The 25,950-nt window shown below is 41.9% G+C and overlaps 1 protein-coding gene across 1 annotated transcript in view; it reads right to left on the bottom strand.

The window, feature by feature from the left end:
• LOC122810832 (voltage-dependent P/Q-type calcium channel subunit alpha-1A-like) overlaps nt 1-25,950 on the bottom strand; it is a 553,058-nt gene that overhangs the window by 341,243 nt on the left and 185,865 nt on the right. The gene's annotated exons all lie outside the window — the stretch shown is intronic.

The raw sequence follows: 25,950 nt of genomic DNA, 5'->3' as shown, positions 1-25,950 counted from the left end.
TGTATGTCTGGGTGAGGCAGTCTGGATGGGTGAGAAAGCCGATCTGGAGAGTGATCTAGAATCCATGGAGGGTATCTTATATGAGGCCAAAGGAAGGGGATTCACACTTGAAGAAGCTAGAATGGGGCAATGAGGATAGGTCTGCTCTTCCATTGACATGCTTTATGTAAAAATGTTGATATTAGCGGTGTGAGAGGATAAGCATAAAGGAAAACAGGGGGTCAACTGTGAATCAGAGCATCTCTCTGTGACTCTCCCTATGGAGGGATTAGGGCAAAACTTCTGCATTTGAAATTGTGGGAAAAGGTGAATAGATCACAGTATGGTTAGCCCAACTGATGAAAAATCTGTTCCACCACTGAAGTATTAAGACACTACTTGTCAGCCAGAAGAACAGACCTGCTCAATCTGTCTGCTAACACACTGGACTTCCTGGAATGTGTGTTAAAAAAAGTGTTCGGAAGAGATTGTCCACTGCCAGACTTTCATTGCCTCATGACACAAGGGGTAATACTGGGATTCCCCGTTTGTTGAAGTACTAGACCACTGACTTGTCTGTTTGTATGGCAATTGTCCCTTGAGAAAGAAAGCCTTGAAAGACTTGCAATGCCAGAGAATACTGTCCTCATCTCTATGATGTTGCTGTGTCTTGAACTGCCTGTCCCAGGTTTGATTTGAATGGGGAATGTCATGTGATGCCAACTCATAGACCACTGGCCTGCTACTGTCCACTGTAGTACTCTCATACAGAATCTTGCTACAGGCATACAGGTTATGAAAGCTGCCAATGAACTAAGTATCTGAAGAACCAACCTGATCAATGGTAACTGAAGAGACAATAAATGTGTTGCCTGATGTTATAAAGTGGATATTCTGAATTGTGAGAGTCTTGCCACTTCAGAAACTGTATCCAGACAAGCACTTATGAATTCCAGGACTTGAATGGGGGGAGATGAGATTTGTTGTAGTTGATTATGATGCCCAGATGTAGACATAAATGGAGCTGGTAGATCCTGGTGCACCTAAGTAGATGTCTGGTAGGGTGGTGAGGAGACACTTGTCAAGGTAAAGAAACACCCAGAATCCCAGCAATCTCAGGCCAGCTGCAACTACTGCCATTCACTTGGTGAACACCCAGGGGGCTGTGGTGAGAACAAAGGGAAAGGCTCTGAACTGAAAATGACTGCCTCCCAGATGGAAGTGAAGGTGTCTCCTGGACCTTCTGTCTATTTTATGTGATAGTATGCACCATGTAGATCTAGTGAGCACATCTAATCATCCTTCCTCAAAAGAGGGACAGAACCATGACCATTTTGAACGTTGAATGTCTGACAAAGTGGTTCAACTGGCTTAGATCCAAAACTGGCCTGTGGTCCTCAGTTTTCTTTGGCACCAAAAAGAAACTCAAGTAAGTTCTGAACCCTTGCTGGTCTGTTGGAATCTCTTGGGTGACTTTTTATTAGAAGCTTTTCTATTTCTAAGGCTGCTTCCTTTCTTTGATGTGGTGGTACTTCAGGAATTTGTCTTGAGTGCGTGGGAGGAGGAAGGGAAAAGAGAATGTAATAATCTCTGGTAATTATTTTCTGCACCCTGACATCTTTGGTGATGGACATCCAGACTTTCAGGTGCTGAGATAAGTGCCCCCCCAACTGCCTCCAGGGTGCAACAGTCAGGCAACAGCTGAGGGGCAATGGAAAGGCTTATCGAAAAAGGGACCTCTGAAGCCTTGGTTTTTCAGACCTTCTTGCCATGTGGGAAATGTTTAACATTAGAGTGCCCTCCTCTGCCACAGGGGGATCTATCTCCATAGGTGTCCTGGGAAACCCCTTGTGATTTTGGAAATCACATCTTTTTACACTTTTTCTGGTTCCTTCAAGGGATCATAGGAGGTTACTAGGCTAACAGCCCTAGGGCCCTTACAAGCCTAGCCAAGTACAACCCCTGTTCTTAAGAATATCAAGGTATTAAGCAGAACTAAGTAAACTACTACTGCCCCTGTCCATGAGGGACACAGGTGAAACTCCTGGGGTGAATCTGTGGTTTCCCATATAATCATCCAAATTATGCTTGAACAGGGTTAGCGTAGGGCTCTACTTCACCTGAACTGGAAGTTTGTTCCAGAGGAGAGGCAATCTCTGTGAGACATATCTGTCTCTCCAGCAAGTCCTGTTGATGTCACATACTAGATTAAGTTCCCTAGAGCGAGTTAATTTTATGCCATTTGATTTATGAATGTGCATCATTTCTGTTACAGCAGGATCAGAGACTACTTTATATGCAAGGCAGAGGTCACCTTTGAGTAGTCTGTAAGACACAGGGTATAATGACAGTGATTTTAGGTCAACATATGACATATGCTGAAGACCCTGAATTTTATTTTTAAGAAACATCTGAGGTCTTTCCAGCTACTGAAAGTGCCTGGTTCTCAGAGGGTTCTCTGATGGGTAACAAAAATGCATCCCTTCAGCCAATAGGCCTTTCCCATCCAGCTCACTCCTGGAGAGTGTCTTTTTAACCTTGGGTTCAAATAAGGTAGAGCTATCAAAGGTGCAGTGATTAAGGATGTCTTGTAGGGCTCTGCAAAGGTGTATCTAGGCGTGCCTCCCTAGTGGTAATGCCTGAACCTGCCACTCTCAAAACACTTTCCACAGCATGGGAAATCAGCCATATGAAGGGACTGAAGGGTGGCTAATTAGGAAGAAACGTTCTTTTTATCCTCCACCAACATGGACCCTGAAAGAGATTTGGTAAACTCCTTAGTCAGATCCTCTGGAACCTTGTGAAGTGTGCCAGGTAATTCAGAGACCAAAGGGTAAAGGTTGCAGAAGCAAAACTTCACTTCTGAAATCTGTCCAAGCCCCTAGACTCCCTGTGAGTCTATAGCTGCCTAGGGCCCATTCAGTCCACAGTGGCCTAATGGATAAGGCATTGGCCTCCTAAGTCAGGGATTGTGGGTTTGAGTCCTGTCTGGGGAGATATAATCTTGATAAAAGTGAGGGGGTGTACAGAAGGACTTTCTTTGGCAAGATCCTTTTTGGTGCCTGCCGCAACCACCCTGGTATCAACTAAGACCCCCTGCTCCTATGGGCACAGTCCTTGGGTGCAACGAGGTACCTGTCTGGCTTCCTAGGAATAGGTTCTGTGGTATCCGGATCTTTCTAAGCCCAGTGGGAAATGATATCAACCATTTTGTCCTCAGGGAGTACCACCAAGGACATGACTAAGCCAGTTCCGAAAGCCTCAAGAAACACTGCTCCTCCTGGGAAGGGGTTTCGGAAGACCAACCACCTTTCTGCCTCAGAAGCATTAGAATTTCTCCAAATGAGAAATTTTCAAGGGGTGATGTGGGGGACCCCTCCCCTTCATTGAAGTCAGCGTCTTCTGTTAAGGATTCCTGCAGGGAATCAATGTGCCTCCTCTTGCACTTAGCCTTTCAGGGGCTTCCTCATGGGAGATGATCCATAGAAGACCCAGAAGTGTTTGGTCAGTCCTGCAAAATGACTGTATCAAGGCTTGAATAGGTTGGCTGCTCTGATGGGACAGAATGTGAAGATTCAGGACCCAGGGTAGACAGTTGTGGTGGTGTGAATCTAAGGGGGGCAAGGATGTCCTATTTCCAGTCATGTGGGAGAGCTGTCACCACTGCCTCAGACGCAGAAGCCGATGCAAAGCCCAAGACCTCAGAAGGAGCTGAAACCACCTGCCTAGGGAAATTGAAGGCTTCCCCTTGACCCTGCCTCGATGCAGAAGTCAGAGCTATACTGTCTACCACTAAACCCCAGGGGGAGGGACATCTCTGAAAGCCTTGGAGTTAAACCACTACATCTTGTTCCAGCACCAGAAACTACAGCTCCAAAATCCCTCAGCTCTGACAAGGTTGACATTGGTTGGATCAAAGTTTGAGTCGACAAGTGCCAAGCCTTCTGATCCAACCCAGACAATCCCAGAATTCTTGGATCTGGTACCTCTGAAATCAAGAGACAGGTTGGAGTAGGAGTAACTAAGGGTATTTGGGATGGTCCAAAGCTTACAGGCCCAATGGGAGATGGAGATGGGAGTACTCCCAACTGTATTTGAGTCCTGAGAAATTTTCTCAGCATTCTGTCCACATCTGCTTCAGATTTGGGATGCAGATGCACAGTTAAGCTTAAAAAGGCCCTTGTGGTCCTTAGCCTAGTAAACACCTATGAACCTATATACTCCTTGTACATCTGAAGCACAAAGTGTTAGAGGGCTAGAAACTGTACGTAGTGTTTCTTGTAAAAATGGAGAGTGTACCGTTGATGGAATCAGCACCATAGAGAACCTAGGCTGTCTATGGGGAGGACACTTGGTGGAAGAGACTGTCAGATTGAAAAAAGTAGACGGATTTGAAGTTTTGAATATTTTGGACAGCAGAGCCAAGTGAGAAGATCAGTCAAGGGAATGCTTCCTAGACTCCTTGGGCTTTTCTTTGGGATTTCTTTTTTTCGCCCCACCAAGATTTTTCCTCTGGTTTCTTTGCGGGAGGAGAGGGGTGGGAAGCTCCAGACACTGAAGAAGACCTTAAAAACTAACTTGTTCCTGAATCAGCGAAGGCATTGTAGTGGAATATCCGAGTTAGGTATTTTTTGCCCACATGAAGAGCATTTATAAATCCAGCAGGCTTATCAGACATAACACAGTTACATGTATGTGCATGTATATATAAATATATATGTGTATGTGTGTGTGTGTGTGTGTGTGTGTGTGTGTGTGTGTGTGTGTGTGTGTGTGTGTGTGCGTGGGTGTATATATATATATATATATATATATATATATATATATATATATATATATATATATATATATATATATATATATATATATATATATATATATATTTATATGTGTGTGTGTTTTTTTTTTATTTTTTAAACAGAGGAGGTAGTAATAAGAAAAAGGAAGAGGTAATATTACTAAAAATTGATAATTTATCTTTTAAAAAACTTAAGCCACTTCAACTACATCTAATCGCTAGAAGCAGCAAATGAGATCTGAGGTAATTTGGGCTTGGGAGATGATTATGGGTAAGTGGAGGAGCTTGAACTATGGATTCAAAGTCTGAGAAGTGGCCAAAGTCAGAAAAGAGGTCAGATTTGAAACCGCAATGGTTGAGGAATGGGCAAAAAAGGCATTAGATCAACTTTTAGAAATACAGTGGCTAGACAAGGAAGACAGATTGCTATGTGATAAGAATATTTTTGCCTTGTCTGAACATTAGCAAATGAAATAAAATGTGTTTCACTTTACTAACCTATTTACCAATGAAAGAGATGATACTTGAAGTCTCTGTAGCCATCAGGATTATCAGGAAAGACCGTTAAGAAAATATAACAAAAGATTAGCAAATTGACTGGGCAATTCTGTATTATACTGTGTAGGTGTGACTCCCTCATATGCATACGCTGTACAAATATAAGCTATTCCTGCAAATACAAAATAGTAGTCCTAGGTGAATACTCAACCCCTTTATTTTAAACAGCATCCTCCAAGATTGTACACCCTCAAAGAAAGTTAGGTTGAGTTATATAAACTGATTAACTATAATGCACAATTCCAACTGACTGACTGACCATGAACTCATAAACCACTGCTGCAAGTTTTTTTGAACAGCTTGAAAAGTTACCCTAACTTTAAGAAGAACCAAAAAAGGGTTACTCAGACCACAAAGCTTGAAACTCAGAATTTTTTTCTGGCAGAACTTATGTCTTCTAAAACTAATGTCTTCCAAGAAATGGCAATTCAAGTGACAGGAAGCCATGGATTTGAATGTTGCCAGCAATAATCTTTCCAGAATAATATTTAAATCCTGTTCCTTTTCTGAGAACAGAATTTGGGTAAGACCGCTAATAAAGCTTTGATATAACCATTTATGCTACCGCTTTGCCATGGACAGGACAGTCATCTGCTGAAATGGCTAACAGATTAACCTTGACAGTGGAGTACTGCAGCCCTGAATTAGAAAGGGACAAAGGTACGCAATAACAAATCAAGCTCACATGCACTTAGACCCAGACCTTCTGATACTCCCAAAAAACAAATATCTTCCTTTTTGAGGCATGACAAACTGGCAGAAGGTATTTACTTTTAAAAGAATTTACAACAAACCTTTCTCTTACTATGTGCTTCACAACAGCTATCTCTTCAGGAACAAGCATTGAGTTTCGGGAACTATGGAGCCAGAAGGTTCATCTGTGTCACTAGAGGTAAATGGTAAGACACAAGATGACGGGAGAGGTACGGGGGACAGCTATGAAGTTCAACTGAAAAAGTGACAACTGTGGTTTGAACATGAATTTTGTATGAGTGGCATCAGAGGAAGCCATAGCCAAACCTCCTGTTCCAGAATTACAAGAAGTCTAAACAGAGAACTGCAAGATCTGGCTTTAATGAGCAATGACTTGGCAGTTGACTATTTTCAGCTGTTGTAATGATAGCTGAGTTGTACCCCAGAGAAGAAACAGATCTTTAATGATCTGATGGTATTCTTCACTGCAGGGATATCCTGCTATAGATAGCCCAATGTCTGACCAGTATAACAAAGCCTTTTGATCTTGTTTGTGCCATACATCACATGTATGCTCCCTGTTCTGAATGTAAGGTGTGATGAAAGGAGATACTGCCAGCCCAGCTAGCTGGAATTTTGTTAATAATTATATGTCACTGGTAAATATCAAAATGATTTATACAAGATGCTTGTGTTACAAATTTATTAAAACTGAATGTCGTGTGTGTATCAAAACTGCTTGTACAGACATATGTGTTGAAAAGGTATTTGCAAAATGCTTGTGTTTAAAATGGATCCACAGTGTGCCCTAGTGGAAGAGAACAGAAATGTGCATGCACTATTGTAACTGTTTAAATGTATATATATATATATATATATATATATATATATATATATATATATATATATATATATATATATATATATATACATATATATATATTTAACACTGGAAACTGGAATACAGGAGATTAACTTCAGAAAAAGAAAATAACTGAAATTAAATTATTTTATGGCTAGGTCATAAAAGAAGTTATCTTTCAGTTTTCAATGCAGCAAGCGATGCAATGCCTGTAGTAGGAAACTTTCTGTATTATCTTTAAGGTGAAGTAATTATTAGCCTTGAAAGCATGAAGGAAAGCAATTGTTTTATGACTTCCAACATCTGCCAGAGATCTGAGGAGAAGCCCTTGTCTATATATTTTTACAGGTAGATGTTAAATGTTACCTGTTGCCATCAATGGTTATTTTGGGCCTGGGAACTAAGTCAGATAACAAGAAATGGTGTCATTCTGCAAGCTATGCCAGTATTAATATTTTGGTATTAATTTGAGAAGTCTCTTAGTGAGACAGAGCATTCTGTATTCTATCTTGGACCTGACAACAACTAGAAGATCCATTCAACCCATCTGCCTTGCTCTATTAGCAAGTTCTTAGATTATAATAATTCTCTTAGATTCAGTCAGGAATATAGGAAGACTTAGTTTAGATATTGTTGTTTATTTATTTCAGACTGTCCTGCAATGTTGTTTTAAATATTTCTTTTGGTTTTGAACTCTGATGTCTCTGTAAATATACATTTAGTATTGTCTTATTCTTTTATTATTTATTCTTAAATATATTTAAACTTTCCATTGTGGCTTATCTGTGTAGAGATATTTAAGTTGTGAGAGTACTTGCATATTTATTTGGTGACACAGTGTGGGCCACTCCTAATAGCCTTACTCTTGGTCAGACTACCATTTGTGTTAATATTAATATTACACAGAACGATTGGACACCCTTTGTTAAGGGCCTTAAAGTAGCTGATAAGGAGTTGGCTGGTGGCAGTGTTAATCACCTTATAGTCTGGGCAGAAGGGGGCACAGTTAGTAAACCTGTGCCAGCCTTTCCCAGGTGTGTGTGTGTGTGTGTGTGTGTGTGTGTGTGTGTGTGTGTCTGTGTATGTGTAAATCAAACCTCAAAGAGTGTGTGTGTCAGCTACTTGGGCAGGGACATGAAGCACTGGTTGGACAGAGAAGGTGCTGGAATCTTGGTTTGGTGTCTTGGCTGAGCTCTCAACTCTATAGCTGTGCAGTGGGGAGTTTTACTGGCGATCTGGAGAAAGAAGGAGAAACCAGGCCCAGACTGTTTGTGGTCTCTGTGTGCTCTTAATGGAAATTGCACTTGATGCAGAGAGCTGCATCTGGAAATACTGACAGTGCACCTGTCATCCTCTCAGTGAATGTCCCCCACTGTTGCCAGTGGTGAGGATTGAGACTCCTTGATTACTGGGCCTGTGGTGGGGTGTTACATATTGGCTGACAGTGCTGGGATCACATATCACACACTGGGATTCAGTGATGTGGATAATGAACTCCTGTAGCCTGTTAACAATGGTCACTAAAGAAGGTGCTTGCACTCTAAAGCGGCCACACAGTAGACATTCAGAGCTTCATATCACAATAGTTTCATTTATTTTTTGCTAGCTTAGTTAATCAGGGAGAGCAGGCAAGGATGTCAGCACAGGATTATGCCAAGCTGACAAGGAACCAGTTGGCTGAGATGTGCCAAGCCAAAGGACTGGTGCATGCCAGTCTGACTAAAGTGGAAATGATTGCAGCCTTTGTCACAGCTGCATCACAGACCAGCAACCAGGAAGACAACCAGGCTGGCCATGGGGATGTACAACTCTCAGAAAATGGAGTGTTAAAATATGCCTCAGAGGACTTAAAACTCCATCTGGAGTTAAAGAGACTTGAACTGGAGGCCAAACATTTAGAACTAGAAACAGAAGAGAGACTGCGGCCCTTGTAGGTCAAAGCAGAATCAGCAGAGAGTCTGAGACGTCTGAAAGCTGAAGAAAATGAGAGGCAAAGGCAACATGAAATGGAGATGCTGACTCTTCACCAGGGTCATGGAGGTAATAGGGATGAGAATAACTGAACCCCAGAAGCAATAAATGTCAGTACATTTCTTCCACAATTTACAGAGGGTGATCATTTTGATGGTTTTATTCATATGTCTGAAAGGGTATGTAAACAGTATAATGTTGACCAAGAGCTCTGGGTATGGTTCCTGACTCCCTTACTCCATGGTAAAGATGTAACTGCTATTTCTAAATTGTCTGATACTGACTGCTTAAATTATAATACTGTTAAAAAATTGTTTATTAGTGCGTTTTAAGTTAACACCTGAAGCTTATAGAAAAAAGGTTCATGAGCATAGACGCAAGGCAGATGAAAGTGTGTGTGAATATACTGCTGAGTTAAGCACTTATTTATACAGATGGGTGAGTCAGTGTCAGGTCACCACTTCTGATGGGCTGAGTGGTAAATTGAGGGGCTACCAGCCCAGCTAGATAGAATTTTGTAAATAATTCTACGCCATTGTAAATATTAATATGGTCCACAGGCTTGTTTGATAAATGTAAGAAAACTATGTTATGTGCTGAACTTCAAAAATGTAACCACAGTGCACCCTGCTGAAAGAAAGCTGATAAGTAAAGAATTGTACAACTGTGTGTGATCTCAAGCTCGGAGACATGATGTCTGTAGCTGGAAATTCATTCTATTGTCCTGAGACAGAGATAATTACTAGGTTTCACATGTAAAGTGTCTTTTATTGGTGTGATTTCCTGGTGGCTGCAAGATCACAAAGAAATGTTAAATTTAAAGTTCCGTAAGCCTGGGAACTTAAGAAGAGGTGACAAGAATGATGTAATCTGAAATGACTCAATAGTAATTTGTATTATTAATTTAAGACTATCTCAGAGAGAAAGAGATTGCATTTTGTATTTTGTTCTGAAGCTGACAACAACTCATCAGCGCTTCGCTCTGTAAGTAAGATATTTAGAACAGTGATTTCTCTTAGAAATAGACAGAAATAGTATGATTAGTCTTTTCTATATTTATGTGAGACTATCCTACAATGTTGTTTTGAAGTATTTCCTGTGATTTCTGAACTCTCTATTGCCACTGTGTTGAATCAATGAGTATTGTCTTGCGTTTTTATTTATTATTAAATATATTTAAACCTTTGAACTGTGGCTGTTTTGTGTTGAGATAATTTAAGCTCTTAAAGTACTTGCATGTATTTGGTGATACTGTATAAGCCTCTCCAACAGCCTGGTTGTTCATCACACTTACTAATTGGATAATAATAATATTGCACGGTAGAACTGGACACCCTTTGGTAAGGGCCTTATTAGTAGCTGATAAGAGTAGTTGGTGGCAGTGATTACTACCTTATAGCCTGGGCAGAAGAGAGCATAGCTAGTGAACCTGTGCCAGCCTTCCCCAGGAGTGTCTGTGTGTTTGTATATAACTCAAATTTCAAAGTGTGTGTGTGTCAGCTACTTGGCCGGGGGCACAAAGCACTGGTTGGACAGAGAGGGTACTGGAGTTTTTGGCTTGACTACTCAGCTGAGATCTGAACCTTATAGCTGTGCCAGTGGGGAGACTTATTGGGGATCTGGAGAGAAAGGGAGAAACCAGCCCCAGACTGACTGGGATCTCTGTGTGCTCTTAAGGGAAACTGTACTTTAGTGTGTGTGTGTGTGTGTGTGTGTGTGTGTGTGTGTGTGTGTGTGTGTGTGTGTGTGTGTGTGTGTGTGTGTGTGTGTGTACTTATCTCCCCAATGTGGATGCCCCTCACTGGTGCTAGTGGTGAGGATTGAGGCTCCTTGATTACTGGGCCAGTGTATGGGTGTCACAGGCTGGCAGACATTTTGGTGAGGGAACAAGCCCCTAGCACTTTGCCTGAGGACATGAGAATCTGGTTGGCAGATAGGGAATGCAATACCACAGACGAGTTGGGGAAAAAAAGAGACTTATACCTAGCAAGCAGGGCATCACTGCACAGGAAAGAGATACACAGTGCTGCACATGGGTATAAGGGAACCCGTGGTGGGCTGCCTAAACCACCCCAACAGAGTCTGCCCATAATAGAGGAAGCCACTAGTTCAGGTACATGGCCAGGATCAAGAATTAAATGTTTTAAATGTAACCACTGGGGCCATGTGGCATAAAGATGTCTACAGAGGCGAGGTGGAGAAAAAAAAGGTAGAGGAGCCAGCAAGTGGGAATGACAGAATGCCAGTGGTAAGTTGTCTTGAGACAACAAGGGTACCAAACTACCACAAGAGGTTATATCCTATCTTAGTAGATGGGAAACAGGCCACTGCTAAAAGTGACACAGCCACTGACCTAACCAATGTGAAGCCTGCAATAGTTAAAGAGGAGCAGTACTTGCTTGGGCAGTCTACTCCAGTCATAGCTTTAGGAGGGACCCCATGCAACTTACCTTTGGCTAGGGTTCACCTTGACTCAGAGGGTGGAAAAGGGAGAAAGCAAGTAGGTGTATTTGAGGTTATCCCTACAGATGCCCTGATAGGGAATGATTTTGATAATACAGTACCTTGTGTGCATGCAGTTACATGCAGTCAGGCTTGGAGACAAGCATGTGGGTCTGGTAGCTTGAGGGGGGGATGCAGACAGACCACACACTTGAAGCTAGGACTGGTGAGGTGGTTACTTCAGGGAGGGAGCTACCCTGTAGCAGTGACACTGAAGGTAAGCCACAGCTGCTAGTGGGTACTGATGTTCCTTGGACAGAGTGACTTCAAGGGCAGAGATGAGTAGTAGTAGCCAGGCTGACAGTGAGGCAACCACTGACAGAGGATACCAGACTTCCTTTGGAAGTGGAGCTGGAAAGGGTTACAAAGATAGATTTGAAACAGGCTTAGCTCTCCAACCCTACATCACAATGCTTGAGAGAGGTAGCCAGGGAGGCACCTGATTCTCAAGGAAAGGGAGAATCTATATACTGGGACAAAGGGTTAGTGTATAGAGACTGGACCCCTGATGGAGGGCTAGAGGGTGAGAGAATACAGCAGTTGGTAGTGTCCAGAACCTACCATCTGGCACTTCTAGACATAGCCCATGGTATTCCCTTTGCAAGTCATATGCGCATAAAGTGTACCAAGAGATGTATTATGCATAACTTTTATTGGCCTGGGATTTCCAGGGATGTAACAGGTTACTGCAGGACCTGTGAGCAGTGACAAAAGGTAGGCAAGTTAGGAGAAAAGGTGAAAGCTCCTCTGATGTCTTTGCCTGTGACTGAGGAGCCATTTCAGAGGGTAGCTATGAATATTGTGGGGCCTCTGTGTACCCCAAGTTCCACAAGGAAGAAGTGTATCCTAGTGGTAGTAGATTATGCTACCAGATACCCCGAGGCAGTGGCTCTGTCCTCAGTCGAGGCAGAAAAGGTGGCAAATGCTTTGTTAGAGATTTTCAGCAGGGCAGGTTTCCCAAAATAAATACTGACTGACAGAGATGCGGATTTCACGTCAGACCTGCTGGCTTGTCTGCAGGAGCACTGTAGGGTGAAGCATCTAAAGACCGCCCCCTACCAACCCCAAATTAATGGTCTAGTAGACAGGTTAAACTCTACACTAAAGACCATGCTACGGGCATTTGCAGACCAGTTTAAGAGGGAGTGGGACAATTATTTTCCCCATCTGTTATTTGCTTACACAGAGGTGTCCCAGGAATCCACAGGTTTTTCACCCTTTGAGTTGTATGGGCATTGAGTGTGGGGACCTCTAGATTTGATTTGTGATGAGTGGGAGGGTGACTGTGAATCCCATAATGAGTCTGTTGTGGCATATGTCCTAAACCTCAGGAGAAGGCGCAAGGAACTCATGGGCTTGGCCCAGGAGAACCTGGCAGAAGCCCAACAGCAGAGTATGTTGCGGGTCAGCAGGTTATGGTTCTTATTCCTGTCAGACACAATAAGCTGTAGGCAGCTTGAGAGGGCTCCTTCAAAGTGGTAAGGAAGATCAGTACTCTAATCTATATGGTAAAACTGATAGGCAGGAGCACAAACTGTACCATGTTAACACCATGAAACCTTACCCATGATAGGAAGGTCCTGGTGCTAAGTATTTGCAGTAGAAGGCAGGAGGAGTTTGAGGGGGATCTATGGCTACAGGCAGCCAGCCAGCAAAATCCCAAGTTACTATGGTAGAGGGTAGGGTTGCAGGCATATGATATGACAGTGTAACACTGTAATGGGGTCAGCAATGCAAAGGCAGCTGGAATCTCGAGACAGGGAATGGGGTAATGTATTCCCAGATAGATTCATTACTTTCAAGCAACGTTTCTCAAGGGTCACTTGAAAAACTAGCTTGAGTCTTCGGGGGGGGGGAGGGTGTGACGAAAGGAGACACTGCCAGCCCAGCTAGCTGGAATTCTGCAAATAATTATATCTCACTGGTGAATATTAAAATGATTTATACAAGATGTTTGTATTACAAATGTATTAGAACTGCATGTCCTATGTGTATCAAGCTGCTTGTAAAGACGTACAGTATGTGCTGAAAAGGGATTTGCAAAATGCTTGTGTTTAAAATGAATCCACAGTGTACCCTGCTGGAAGAGAACAGAAATGCACATGCACTATTGTAACTGTTTAAATGTATATATTTTAACAGTTAAAACTGGAATACAGGAGGTTAACGTCAGAAAAAATAACTGAAATTAAATTACTTTATGGCCATAAAAGATGGTATCTTTCCGTTTTCAATGCAAGAGACACAATGAGTGTACTAGGAAACTTTCTGCATTGTCTTTTGGGTGAAGTAATTACTTGTCTTCTAAGTATGAAGGAATGCAATTGTTTTATGACTTCCAGCATCTGCCAGAGATCTAAATGAGCTAGCGTAACTATGTAAAGAAGGCTGCGAGTACACCAATAAGTGCTAAGGCTAAAAGCCGAGAAACAAACTGATGCAACAGCGTAAAATAAAATCAAATCAAGAATATTTATTGTAAACAACCGATAGCACAAGAGTTTCACCCACAATGACAGGGCTTCCTCAGAACTCATGAAACAATTTGATTTAGATACTTAAATAGCTTTTTTGGCGCCAAAAAAAGCATTCAAATATTTAAAGTGACATTGTAAGAAAAACATACTACTAATATCAATAGTATATAAAAAATATAAAAAATATATGTATAATACAGTTGTTCCTGGTACTCATAAATAGGTGTAAATAATACAGACTACATATTATGAAGGTGTCATAATTTTCATAATATTATATACAATAACAAGGTTTACTGTTATATAACTCTAATGTCTGTAATGGCTGAAATCTGATATATAATGATATATAAAAATAATGTGTAGGAATGTCTAAGTAGCAGAGTGAATATATATGTTAAAAATAAAAATATGTAATGTATAAATATTGTATTAAAATATTCTATTAATTATATATAACACTAATAAAAAGCAATATAAATGTATACTAGTAAAAATTGTTTAAAACTTCAAAACGAGTCCATAAATGAACTTTTGTTGTTATTATGTGTAGTGTAAAATTTATAATTTGTTATTTCTAATACCCAATAATGGTTTTATAGATATATAGTCATTTAGACCCGGGGGGGGGGGGGTGGCGTCAAGATAAATTTGCCACCAAATCTCTCTATAACTTAACCAACCTTTCATATCACCCCCTTTAGGGTCAAATTTGACTGTTTCTAAAATAAGGAATTTGAATATATGGTCATCCCCTTCATTTAAAATGTGCCTGTATAGGGCATTATTTCTGTCCTTTGTCTTTATGCTATACATGTGGTCATAAATTCTTTTTTTAAGATGTTTCTCAGTCTTGCCTACATAAAAATTTTAACATTTTTGACCTATACTCAAATAGACCACAAACTTACTGTTACAATTACCTAACTTACTTCTAATACAGCTTTTTAGTTCATTATTTAAATAAATTATTGTCTTATCAGACATATACTTGCACTGATTACAGGCACCACATTTTAAACTCTTATTTATGGCAAAGTTTTTGTCTGTATTTGTACCTTTCTTATATTCTATCATTTGTTTGATATTATTTCCCATTTTAAAAATGAAATTGGGTTTTGTACCAATAACTTTAGTAATTTGGACATCATTAAAAATTAAAAACCAAGAATCACTTATAATTTTTTTAACATAACTAGCTGCCATGTTATATTGAACCACACAAGATTTTTGAAAATTAACAGTGTTAATGGGTTCCATATTCTTCATAACATCTGTGGTATTAGGTTCCTGTCCTGGAAATCTATTATTGCTACCTAACAATGGTTGGTATCTAGTATCACGTAAGTTTAAAATGTATCTGCCAGAGATCTGAGGAGAAGCCCTTGTTTATAGGTTCATAGGTAGGTATTAGGCTATTGGCCCTAGGGCCTATGCAAGCCTAGTCAAAAAGGTACCCTGGCTTTCGCCACTCAAGAAAATAATTTTCCTGTGGCCCTGTCAAGCAAAACTACAGAAGTGATCCCTGGGGTGAATTTCCTATTGCCCATCCAATCATCAAGATTTTTCTTGAAGAGTGCTAATGAGGAGCTCTGTTTGGCATAGATAGGTAGTCTGTTCCGGAGTATGGGAAGTCTCTGGGACAGGAATCTATCCCTCCAGCATGTTCTGTTTATTGTGGTGACAAGGTTTAGGTCCCTAGAGCATGTAGCTCGGAGGGACTGGGATTTCTTTAAGTGTAGCATGTCCAACAGCTCTGGGTTTGACATAGCTTTGTATGTTAGGCAGAGATCACCTCTGAGTAGGCGATATGCAACGGTGTAAAGCTGGAGTTTTTTGAGACGGTCTGCGTAAGGCATCTGTTTGAGGCCAGTAATCCTCTTTGTGAGGTATTTTTGCAGCCTTTCCAGTTGGTGTAGATGTCTTGTGAGGTACATACCAAAAGGGGCATTGTACTCTATAATGGGTCTAATGAGTGATGAGTAGAGAGGAACAATGACCTCTTTTTTTCTCGATGAGAAACCTTTTGTGATGAGGTGTGCCACGTAGAAGGATTTCCTGACCACTGTGGCGATGTGATTATCCAAGGAGAGACTACTGTCCACCTGTATCCTAAGGTCTCTTATCACACTTTCGTAATTTATACCTAGTTTAGTGAGTTTATCTATAATTTCAGAGTGAGGGATGGTGCTGAACGCTTTGGCAAGATCTAGATAGGCTGTGTGAACCACCTTACCCTCATCTATGGCTTTGGTGACTACTTCAAAGAAGTCTATCATGTTTAGGAGACATGATCTGCCTTTTACAAACCCGAACAGTGTGGGGTCCAGAGTTTGGAGATCTCCAATGTCTTTGTTTATGAGTTCCATGATGATACGTTCCATGGCCTTGCAGACCAGGCTCGTCAGGCTAATGGGGTGGTAGTTCCTGGGGTCTGTTGTGGCCCCCCCTTTGTGGAGTGGGATAACCATCGCAGTGCACCATTCAATGGGCAAAAAGCCTGAGATGAGGCTATGACTGAACATGGTACTTAGGTGGGGTGCCAGTTCATTCTGTAGTTTGTGTAGAAGGCAGCCTGGGATGTTGTCAGGTCCCATACATGCTGTGTTCCTGGCTTTGGAGAGTGAGGTTTTTACCTGTGCAGCCGTGATTACAGGAACTTTGCATTCTTCCAGTATAAAGATGGGCCCTTTAGGGGGTGAGAGGGGGGTAAAGTTAGCACTGAACCTATCTGCCAGGATGTTGGGGTAGATGCTAAATGCTACCAGCTACCACCAATGGCTGCTTTGGGACTGGGAACTAAAAGTCAGATGACAAGAAATGATGTAATTCTGCAAGCTATCCCAGCAGTAACATTTTAGATATTAATTTGAGAAGTCTCTTAGTGAGCATTCTGTATTCTGTCTTGGACCTGACATGAACTAGAAGATCCATTCACCACATCTGCCTTGTTCTATTAGTAAGTTCTTAGATTATAGTAATTCTCTTAGATTTAGTCAGGAATATAGGAAAGCTTAATTTAGATATTTTCTTTATTTATTTGAGACTGTCCTGCAATGCTGTTTTAAATATTTCCTGTGGTTTTGAACTCTGACATCACTGTAAATATATATTTAGTATTGTCTTGTTCTTTTATTATTTTTTCTTAAATATATTTAAACCTTTCATTGTGACTGATCTGTGTAGAGATATTTAAGTTTTGAGAGTACTTTGATATTTATTTGTAACACTGTGTGGGCCACTACTATAGCCTTGCTCTTGGTCAGACTACCATCTGTGCTAATACTGATATTACACAGTAAGATTGGACACCCTTTGTTAAGGGCCTTAAAGTAGCTGATAAGGAGTTGACTGGTGGCAGTGATAACTACCTTGTAGTCTGGGTAGACGGGAGGCATAACTAGTAAACCTGTGTCAGCCTTTCCCAGGTGTGTGTGTGTGTGTGTGTGTGTGTGTGTGTGTGTGTGTGTGTGTGTGTGTGTGTGTAAATCAAACCTCAAAGAGTGTGTGTGTCAACTACTTGGGCAAGGACAAGAAGCCTTGGTTGGATAGAGAGGGTACTGTTGGTCTTGGCCTGGTCACTCAGCTGAGATCTGAATTCTATAGCTGTGCCAGTGGGGAGTCTTATTGGGGATTTGGAGAAAGAGGGAGAAAGCAGCTCTGGATTGAATGTGGTATCTGTGTGTTCTTAAGGGAAATTGCACTTGATGCAGAGAGCTGCATCTGGAAATACTGTGTGTGTACTTGCTATCCTCCCAGTGAATACCCCCCACTGTTGTCAGTTGTGAGGATTGAGGCTCCTTGATTACTGGTCCAGTGGTGAGTCGTCACATAGGGCATAAAGGTGACGTACATATGCAGTTACTCAGAACTAAATTCCCTCAGTGGAGAACAGTCTCCATATGAAAAAAAGAAGCTATGCACATCCAGAAGGAGAAAGTGCACATGGAAAATGGAGACCCTTGCCTAGAAAGGAAACCTAAACAAAGTCCAAAAGAAAAATGGGGATGGAGGGAGGGCTCGAATACTGCAAAAGTGAAGAGAAGGACATATACTGATATGTTAAGATTTTTACATAACTGTACTATGTACTTCTATATCACTGTTGCAGTATTCTTCACCATAGGGAGAGTAAAAAAGTTCAAGAAAAGGATTGGGAGGTGGAAAGCTTGGAAGAGCCCTCAACAAATCCATGCAGAATGCCTCTTGCAAAACCTGCTCTGGTCCTAGGAACCATATCCAGTTTATAATGCTTAGTAAAGGTATGAATAAATACAAGAAAATAACCTCGGTCACTCACAGCAGGTAAGAATAAAGAAATTTTATTAGAATGTTAGCGCTTTCAAGGTTTAACTAATCACTTAATCAGACATAAAATATCAAAGGCACAATATTATTTAAAATCAATCCAATTAATGACATTGTGTAGACAATCAAGTTCTTAAAGGTATAATGCCATAACACATAAAAAACAAACAGTCCTGTTTAATGTTTCAAGAGTCTAGCTTTTAAAAAAGGTTTTAAAGAGACTTTTGCATTAAGCCCTGAAAATCTATCAGCCTGAAGTCGTATTATCCATTTCTGTTCGGTTACTTCTGTTTTATTCTTAAAATCTCCTCCCCTTATTCCCTCTTCTAGAACTCTAATACAAAAAAAAACTGAACTTAGTAAAGGTATGAACTGAAGACCAAGTAGCAGCTTCAAGGTTGCAATTGATGTCCAACCCCTTGAAGAAAGCACCAGTAGTGGCAACAGCCCTGGTGGAGTGAGCTTTAACTGAAGTAGACAGAAGTTTTCCATGAAAAGAATAACAAAAGGAAATGGCCTTAGATATCCTGGAGGAGATGTTTTTTTATAAATAGCCAAATCCAATGTCCTGGGACGAAAAGAAACAAAAAAAAAAAGTGGTTAGACTTATGATTGGCCTTAGTTTTATTCAAATAATACACGAGCTGTTTGTGCAGATCCAAGGTATGTAGGACCCTCTCACTTGCAAACTAAAGAGAAGTAAAAAAGGAAAGGAGGTGTACTGCCTGATTCAAAGACAATTCATTAACCACCTTGGACACAAAACAAGGATTAGTATGAAGGGACAACCTGTCCCTGTGAAAAAAACAAAAAAGGAGGGATGGCCCAAGGGCTTGAAGTTCAGAAAACCTCCAAGCAGAAGTAAGAGCAAGCAATAAGACAGTCTTCTGGGTACAATGTTGCAGTGTTGCAGACAAGCTGAACCTGCAGGCTCAAAAGAAGCCTGTGTCATTTTTTCTAAAACAAAATTAAGGTCCCAAAAAGGAAGAACAGGCTTCCTTGGGGACCTAAGATGCAGGACACCTTTAAGAAACAGCTTGACCTCAATGTATGAAGCCAAAGGAGGATTCAAGGCAGACAGGCAGAAATAGCTCATAAATGAGCCTTTACAGAAAAATAAGCCAAGCCAGTCTGGAGCAATTCACACAAACAGGACAGATCTAAAGGGACCACTGCTTAAAAGGGGTCCTGGTTATGATTATGGCACCAGACAGAAAAAATAAAGTTATGTACTCACCATAACGTTCGATGTTTGTTGTCCATTTCACCCTTCATTCTTACATGTGGGTTAGGAGGCGATCCTCGTCTCCGACTCACCCGATTACAAAGCTCAAAGTCTCTAAATTGGCTTGTGGCAAGGTAGGTATCCCATAATACAGTGGTATCAATCCTCAGATCTTGTTTACTGCTAACTATAAAAGAAAATAGTTATACTGTGCCCTCGGGTAAAGGAGAAACAATAGTGAAAGGTCTCCAGCATAAAGAAAGAGCAAAATTTCCTACCAGGTCCTCTAGGACTATGTGGACGGGGATAGGTGGGTTGGTTCGTAAGAATGAAGGGCGAGATAGACAACAAACATAGAACATTATGGTGAGTACATAACTTCTTTATGTTATGTTGTCCTATTTCGCCTTCATTCTTACATGTGGGACAGCATCCCTAGCACCTTTTTATCAGGTGGAGCACCGTGGAACCAAAGGAAGCTCTGTCCCTGGAGGCCAAGTTGCGGCTGCATAAATACTGTCCGGTGAAATCCTGGCTTGAAAGACAGTGGATGTTGCTACTGATCTGGTTGAGTGACCTCTAACTTTGAAGGGAAGTTCCTTATTATTAGAAGAGTATATAAAAGATATGCAATTAGAAGGACAATTAGATAATGTGATTTTAGAGACTGGCATACACTTTCTTGACTCTGAAAAGGATATAATAACTGGTCTGACTTCCTGAATTCTTTAGTTCTGTGGAGGTAGAACCTCAGCTGCCTATGTACATCAAGTTGGTGAAGTCTGTATTCTGCCTTGTTGGTTAGGGAAAAATACTGGAAGTTCAGTTGATTGGTTAATATGAGATTGGGAGCAAATCTTAGGAACAAAGGATGGGTTAGTTCAAAGAGAAACCCTGTCTTTATGGAAGATCAAATAAGGAGGTTTGACTGAAAGCACTTGTAGCTCAAACTCTTCTAGCTGAGGTTATGGCTACCAGAAGAATCGTTTTCCAAGAGAGGAATTTTAAATCGCAAGTGGATGAAGGTTCAAAGGGTGGTGAGGTTAAGTGCGAAAGGACAAAGTTTAAATCCCAAGGAGGGACAGGTTCTTTAAATGGAGGTCTCAGTAAGGAAGTGCTTTTCAAAAAGGCTTTACACAGTCTATGTGCCATCAAGTTAGATGCATGCTGTCCTAAGTGGAAACTGGAGATAGCTGCTAGCTGAACTTTAATTGTGGCAGCGGCTGAGCCTTGTTGGAAGAGTTCTGAAAGGAAATCCAAAATTGAAGAAATTGGGGCAATGAAGGGATCTATGTTTCTGGTCTGCGCCCAAAAAGAAAATCTTTTCCATTTATTAGCATATAGTTTTCTGGTAGAAAGCTTATGAGGATATCAAGATATGTTTTACTGCTGGAGTGAAATCCTGAAGCCTGATTAAGGTTGGAAGTGGAGCAGCCAAGCTGTCAAGTTGAGGGTATGGAGAGAGGAATGGAATGTTCCTGACATATGTGTCAGCAGGCCTAGAAATGGGTCTAGAATCCATGGATCCTCCAGTAGATGAGGCCCAAGAAAGGGGAACCAAATTTGACAAGGCCAGTATGGAGCAATGAGAATTATCTTGTTTCCCAAGGATTTTGCTTTCTGAATGACCTTTGATATGAGGGGAAACAGAGGAAAAGCATAAAGAAGTCCCGAGGGCCAATTGTGAACAAGTGCGTCTCTTGGTGTCTCCACCGGCGGGGGAATCAGGGCAAAGCAGCTGCTGCATTTGGTGTTCATAGTGGTGGCAAAAATATCACAGCAAGGCTGGCCCCATTTGTGGAAGATCTCTTCCGCTATGTTCTGATTCAGAGACCACTCTTGAGGCATCAAAATTGCCTTGCTGAGCTTGTCTGCTATCATACTGGACTTTCTCGGGATGTGTGTTGCGACTAGAAAGCATTGGGAAGATATTGCCCACTGCCAAACCCTCAGACCCTCCCGACAAAGTGGGTATGATCTGGTTCCTCCTTGTTTGTTTATATACCATGCCACTGACAAATTGTCTGACTGGACTGCAATCGTCCCAAGAGGAAGAGAGTTGTGGAGTGCTTGCAACGCCAGAAGCACTGCTCTCATCTCTAGAACATTGATGTGCAAATGGGCCTTATGTTGTTGCCATATGCCTTGGACTGTCTTTCTCAGGTAATGGGAAGCATCTGTGGTCACAGTAGCAACCGGTTGATTTGAAACGAATGGTCTCCCGATGGTTAACTCTCTGGACTGAATCCACCAACGAAGATCCTTCTTGCAAGTTTCTGTTGTTATGATTGGGTGAGGCAGAGGAAGTTCCTGAAGTGACCACTGGGAGAAGAGTAACCACTGTAGTATTCTCATATGCATCCTGGCTAATGGAACCAGGGTTATGGTTGAAGCCATTGTTCCCAGTAGTTTGAGCACTATCTTTGCTTTGATCTTGTGTTTGGGAAGAAGAAGCAATATCTGTTGCTTGAGATTTGCAGTTCTGTTGGTGGGAAGGCGCGCCATCATTGAAATGGTGTCTATTTCTGTGCCTAAAAAAGTAATATGCTGACAGGGCAACGAGGCAGATTTTTGCAAGTTTATTGTAATGCCTAACTGAGGACAAATATGTAGAGTCCTGTCTCTGGCCTGTTGAAGTAGATGCTTGGTGGTGGCAGTTAGGAGCCAGTCGTCCAGGTAAGGAAACACTCGGAATCCAAGATATCTCAAGTGAGCCGTTACTACTGCCATGAATTTGGTGAACACTCTAGGGGCTGTAGTGAGACCAAAGGGCAGAGCACGAAACTGATAGTGACTGGCTCCCAGCCAGAAGCGTAAATGACTCATCGATGCTCTGTCCATTTTTATGTGGTAGTACGCATCTGGGAGGTCTATTGAGAACATCCAACTGTCTTTCCCTAAAAGGGGGAGTATAGACTACAATGCCACCATTTGGAACTTGGACTTCTTTACTGATTCATTTAGTTTGCTGAGATCCAATATGGGTCTCCTGTTCCCTGTTCTTTTTGGTACTAAAAAAAATCTCGAGTAAGTTCTGAATCCTATCTGGTCTGAGGGGATGGTTTGGATGACTCTTTTGTTTAGCAACTTTTGGATCTCTATGGTTGCTTGATTCCTGTGATTGGGTGGAACATCCAGGATTTTCCTGGTTCGAGGTGGGGGATAGGAGAAGGGTATGGAGTATTCCCTGGATATTATGTTTTGTACCTACTTGTCTTTTGTGATATTGTGCCAGGCTTCTGGGTACAAAGATAAACGTCCCCTGACTGGCTCCAGAGTAGCACAGTCAGGCTTCCTTTCAGGAGCGCTGATAGGGACATCAGCTAAAGGAATCACTGTCACCCTGGTTCTGCAGACACCCTCTGCCTCTAGGATGGTATCTACCATTATTTCTTCCCCCTCTGCCCCTGGGGAAGGAATCACCTTGTGCATCTGGGAAAAATCTCTGGGATTTCCTGCACCACATCTTCCCGCCTTTCTGCACTTTAGGATAGGGTCTTGAAGGGAAGGAAAAACGTACTCCAACAGCAGACAGAGTTTTCCCTTCCTGCTTGCATGTGGTGAGTGTATAATCAACGTTTTGTCCAAAAAGTGAGGAATTGCCAAAAGGGGCATTTGTGAAGGTAGACAAAGGGTTCAGTGAAGTTATACAAGTGTATCCAGGAGTGTCTCCTCAGAGAAACTCCTGAACCCACTCCCTACTCGCTCCATCTGCTGCGTATGATATCAGCCTCATAGAGGAGTTCATAATGGAGTTTAAGGTAGATAACTGAGCGGTAACCTTTTCTGGTACCCCCTCAGTTGAAGTACCTTATAGAGTATCTCCTAGTTCCTTCAAGAGATCTCTCTGAAGCCTTGTAAAATGGGTAAGATAATTCAGCAATCTAAGGGTAAAAGCCGATGAAGAAAAAATGCGCTTCCCATATCTGTCCATCGTTCGAGACTCCTTATTCGGCGGATGGACAGATGAGGATGTCTCTGCAAACTCCTTCTTGGTGGCTGCTGCCACCACCATAACATCTACCGGCACACCTTTTATCAAGAAATCCTTTACTTGGGGGCTGAGAGAAATTTGTTTGGCCTCCTAAGGACTGGCTCCATGGTGTCAGGGGATTCCCACGCCTTTTGACTGACCAAGTCCATGAGCTTGTCAAAAGGCAGAGACACCCAAGAGGCTGAAGGTTGAGATCCAAAAGCCTTCAGGTACACCGACTCCTCATCAAAGGGGTGATGGTAGGCCAGCCACCTCTCTTTTTAGGATCTCAAGGATATCTACAAAGGAGATATCATCAGAGGACGATCGTGGGGACACTTCTGACTACCTGAGGTCAGTGTCAGAGGTGACAGACTTATCAGGGGAGTCTACATGCTTCCTCTTACATATTTTCATTCGAGGAGGCTCCTCAGAAGGGTATTCTGGGGAGGTCTCGGAAGAATGGGGACCACCCAGAGGGTGTTCCTGAGGCTGCAGATCTCTGCTGTCCTGTGGATAGGGTGGAGCCAAGAGACAGGCCGGTGCTTTTGGGGGAAGAACATCAGCATCCTTGCGTAGAGCTGTAGATTTGGACAGCACGCTCCTCATCAGCTTGAAGGCCGCTGCCCCCCCCCAACTCCAAGGACATCACCAGTACCGAAGAAGCAGAGGTAGCCCCCGGTTCCAGGGAGATCAGCTCAGACACCGATGTAGGAGCCGAGGTAAGGCGAGCCGACGCACTGAGACATAGATTCGGAACAAAAGAGGTTCAGGTCCGAGAATCCCCCTTGGGGACAATTGGTGAACTTTGGCTCCTAGACACTACAGAAGGCACCAAGAGTGTCAGAGCAGATATTGGTTCCGAAAAGGCCACTTGGGGTGCCAGAGCCGAAAGTCTACTGTAAGCAGTACTGAATATTCTGGCTCCAATAGACCGGAATGGTTCAGAGGAGGAACAGTAGCAGTTGACAAAGACTTGGGAGGCTCTGAGGCCAGTTGGACTGGAGCCAAGAGCAAATTTGCCAGCAATGGTGCCTTCAAGAGTCTGTGCACCACCCTCTCCACATCTTCATCCGATAGGCTCCTAGAGGACCTGGAAGAAAGGGTTGGATAGCAAGATCTCTGAAGAGTAAGTGATCTGAGTGTAGGGGAGATTGGTGGGATATCTGTTGACTGGTTCCGAGCTACAGAATCCTTTTTCAGCTCTGAAGTACTTGGGGCCAAGACAGGCATATCAATAGTAACAACCTCAATCACTTCCGAAGGCAGTGAAGCCAATGAGGTGAAAGCATTAATGGTTTTTGAAATTTTTTCAGGTGGTTCAGATTTCTCGGAGGACACTGGAGAAGACCTTTTCACAGTCTTTATTTTCCTGCTAGAAGGAGACCTTGTAGATTGTGAGGAGGAAGAACTACCTAAATCCTCCTCAAAAGATGATTTCAGGAGACCTTTCAAAATCAACTTGTTTTTCCTTTCCTGAAGGACTCTCAAGCTAAAGGAATGAAAAAAAAGTACAAGTCTCCTGTAAGTGAATGGCCCCCAAACAGTATACACATACACTATGCCTGTCCATTATGGATATTTTCTGAGTGCTTTTTTGGCATTTTTAAAACCCTACGGTTTATGGTCCTTTTCTTTAGATTCTTTAGACATAGCTGCTGGAAAAAACAATGCTAAGGGACAAAGAAGAGATTAGTTAAGTCCTCTAACTAAAACAGAGCTTAACTATTGGAGGGAAAGAACAAGCACACCACAGGAAAACCAAAGAGAGGATTAGGTCCTCTAAATTAAACGGTCCTAGTCCTGCTCAAGGAAGGGAACACAGCACACAATAAAGGCAAGGTGAGATTAACAGAGGACTAGGTCCTCTAACTTAAATGGGCTAGCCCTTGAACAAAACAGTTCACTAAGATACCTAAGCCTAGAGAAAAGGCAGCACACCATGCACTAGGTTAAATAGCAACACAACGGACTAAATAAACAGCAAGTCCTGTAATTCAAACACACACTATAAAACTAGTAACGAGCCAACAAGGACTCAACAGCAAATACTAAATCTAGATAATCTAACTACCACTACGGGATACCAACAAAAGGCCTGCGGAAAAACGTTGGCCAAACAGTTGACAAATCAGCGACAACAATTTTAGAATAAACTACTGTCTAAGAGTAATGCTACCTATATTCTAAATAACAGTATTCTAACTATATAATAACTAACTACTAAGAGAAAACAGTCTACAAATATGAAAAAATGCAGAAAAAGATTTAAACTTAGCCACGGCCAAGAAGAGCACTACTGAACTCGTAAAGCGGCAAACGAGAGCTGAGGATTGATACCACTGCATTATGGAATACTTACCTTGCCACGAGCCAACTTAAGAGACCGAGCTTTGTAGTCGGCCAAGTCGGAGCTGAGGATCGGCTCTGAACCCACATGTAAGAATGAAGGTGCGGTAGGACAACATAATATAACCTCTTTGGTTTGGACATATAAGACTTTCTGGTTGCAGCTTTTGTTGCCTCCTGTAAAACCATGATTACATCCTCAGAAAATATGTGCGTAAAAGGGATCATCCACAGTTTCAGTTGAAGAGTGGGTAC

The sequence above is a fragment of the Protopterus annectens genome, chromosome 9.part0, assembly GCF_019279795.1.
Source record: "Protopterus annectens isolate FY-2018-M chromosome 9.part0, PAN1.0, whole genome shotgun sequence".
NCBI classification, from domain to species: domain Eukaryota; kingdom Metazoa; phylum Chordata; order Ceratodontiformes; family Protopteridae; genus Protopterus; species Protopterus annectens.
This window is presented reverse-complemented; position numbering and strand designations above follow the sequence as displayed.